General features: G+C 29.7%; 1 protein-coding gene across 1 annotated transcript in view; it reads left to right on the top strand.

Annotated features, from left to right (window-relative positions):
• Positions 1 to 923: 923 nt before the first annotated feature.
• Positions 924 to 2,746, top strand: part of LOC106691733 (putative ankyrin repeat protein RF_0381) — a 15,392-nt gene continuing 13,569 nt past the window's right edge. Inside the window, exon 1 of the mRNA XM_067046762.1 lies at positions 924 to 944. The gene's annotated coding sequence lies outside the window, so the exon portion shown is untranslated. The remainder of the gene's footprint in view (positions 945 to 2,746) is intronic.

Below are 2,746 nucleotides of genomic sequence, written 5' to 3'. Positions count from 1 at the left end.
TATTCCACAGTTTTTCAACGACATCGTTTTTATTAAAAAATATGTTTACAACCTCCTCTTAATACTGAATCCTAATAAAATCACCGGCATCTTATTTTCTTTCAATTCCTACCACTCGCGCTAACGTTTTACAGTTGATTCAGAAACAAACAAATCGCTACTATATCTTGACCTCCTCATCATAAAAAACACCAATAACACTACATCCACCGATTGGTACACAAAACCAACTTACTCTGGAAGACTTCTAAATCATCACTCCCAACATCCTTACCATCAAAAACTAAACACAGCCGAAAATCTTATTCATCGTTGCTTTTCTCTCTCTGATTCCCAATTTCATGATAATAAACATCTCCGCATTAAACAAATCCTCTTAAACAACAATTTTCCTCACAAAATCATCGACAAACTTATTTACAATTATAAAAATCGTACCCCCTCTACATCTAATTCACCTCTATCTCTTTCCATCTCATTATACCTTACATTCCTTTTTTTTTCAGATAACATCCATAAACTTCTATCCCAAACCTCTGCCTCGCCTTCAAAGCTCATAACAAAATTTCTTTTATTTACTCCCATCTTAAAGATCCCATTCCTCCTCAATACCGTTCTCACTTTGTGTACCGTATCCCTTGAACTGACAAACAAAACCTGTCCTTAGCCTATTCCCAAATTATTAATTTTTAAAATACCTGTAATCTTATACACATGTACATTTTTTTTTTTTATTATCCGTATTACATTTTTATACATTTTGATATCTTTTGGCTCTCATAATTTTACATTTAAATCTTTTTATATGTTTTAATCTCTTATTAACTATTTTATCTCAACTTTCGTTTTTTGACCGTTGGATTTCTGTTTATCTTTGTCGACCTGCACTCTACCGACTATTCCTGTAATTTCTAACAGTTTAGCAGAAATCTCTGCCTACAACTGTAAGTTATTTTTTTCTCTCTTATCTTATCTCTTATTTCTTCATTTCCTATTCTCCATATTTCTTCTTATTTTTTATAACACTGTTTTACATACTCTCCGTTAATATATCCGTTTTTACACGACCTTTATGTATTGATACATTTTATTCCTTTTTGGCTCTCATTATTTTAAATTTTACACCTTTTTATGTTGGTTTATTTTTATTTTTATTTTTTTACTCTCACATTGACTATTTTATCTCTACGATCTTTTGACCTTTAGATGTCTATTTATATAATGTCTTTTGCCGAACTGCACTCTAGCGGCTTTTCGTGTAATTTATATCAATGTAGCCTGGATTCTCTTCCTATAACCTTACTTTCTTCGTCCCCCTTTCTCCATTTATTTCTTCTTATCCCCTGTTCTTTCCTTTTACAATATTGTTTTTTTTTTTTTGTTTTTTTTTCATAACCTCCATTATTAATTTAACTAATTCTTTATAGATTCTTTCCACTGTATCATTTATTTATTACTCACATTTATATGTATATAAATAATAATGTAATCAATCTACTACTGTCTTTGTCCATAGTTATTAATCAACTTTTTCTCTCTAAATGATGGTCCTTTTTGATTTTATAGCTCTGGCGAAGACCTAAAAATCAGGTCGAAACGTCGGCATAAATAAATATTTTTTTGTTTATTTATGTTGTTTCTTTGCTGACCGCACCTCCCGATCATCTTCTCCAATCAGTAATCTACGGTCAACAATCTACACCTCACTATTAGCTTTCATTATGAAACAGAGCCCTCGTCTTCCGCAAGCTCCTAGCTTCCACTTATCCTATTTAACATATATATCTCGTACCTTCCCTAATACCCATCTGTAGAAAAATTACTATGCCAATGACACAGCCATTTATGTATCATCATTTGGAATAGAAACTATTGGAAAAAGACTCTTTTAAAAAACTTAGTGTTTATTTTAAAAAATTGAAGATTAATGTTAACTAACCAAAAAGGTTATCATATTCACATAAAAGGAGACCATCCAGATATGAAAACAAACGCAAGCCCTTGGAGCTAAGGATTTTATCAGCAATATGGTCCTATATGTTAACAGGAATTCAAAATTATAACAAAAAAAAGAAAGTAATGTACAGAACAGTGATACACCCAACAATAATCTATTCTGCTCCTGTCCTTTACTGAAAACTATAGGTCATTCAAAATATATCTATAAGAATAATATACTAATCTCCTCAATGTACCAGAATTTTAAATATGGTGTCTTACCTACAGCTCCCGATGATTAAAGAGAGATTTTACATACTGACTGACAAAACATTTTCTCTCATACTTCCATTTCTGGCAACTCCTTCATACTAAAATAGGAGACTACGACTAAACATCATTAAAAGAAAGATACACTCACTAACGGATCTAACACTTATTTTTAGACAAAACTTGATACTTAGATTGTATATATAAATTTTTTTTTATGTTATTTTTTTTTTATCGAAATGTATTAATTGTTCATTTCTCTATTATTTATAATTTTTGTTTAATTATTTTATCATTTTTTTTTCTTTTATTGTGTAGCTTTTTTTTAAATTTTCCTTCTACTTTAGAAAACTATATGTAAAAAACAAAGAAAAAGGAAATTTAAATTACATAAATATAGCATATAAAAGATATTTACACCTTGTACTATGTATTGATTATAATCCTGGGGCAAATTATAAATGATTAGTAAATAACTAAAAAAAAAACTAATGAGTGGAATAAAGACGTACACAGGAACAAAACTATACAATGTCCT

Source organism: Halyomorpha halys, unplaced genomic scaffold (assembly GCF_000696795.3).
Source record: "Halyomorpha halys isolate HHAL.00 unplaced genomic scaffold, Hhal_1.1 Scaffold2852.1, whole genome shotgun sequence".
Lineage (NCBI taxonomy): Eukaryota > Metazoa > Arthropoda > Insecta > Hemiptera > Pentatomidae > Halyomorpha > Halyomorpha halys.
This window is presented reverse-complemented; position numbering and strand designations above follow the sequence as displayed.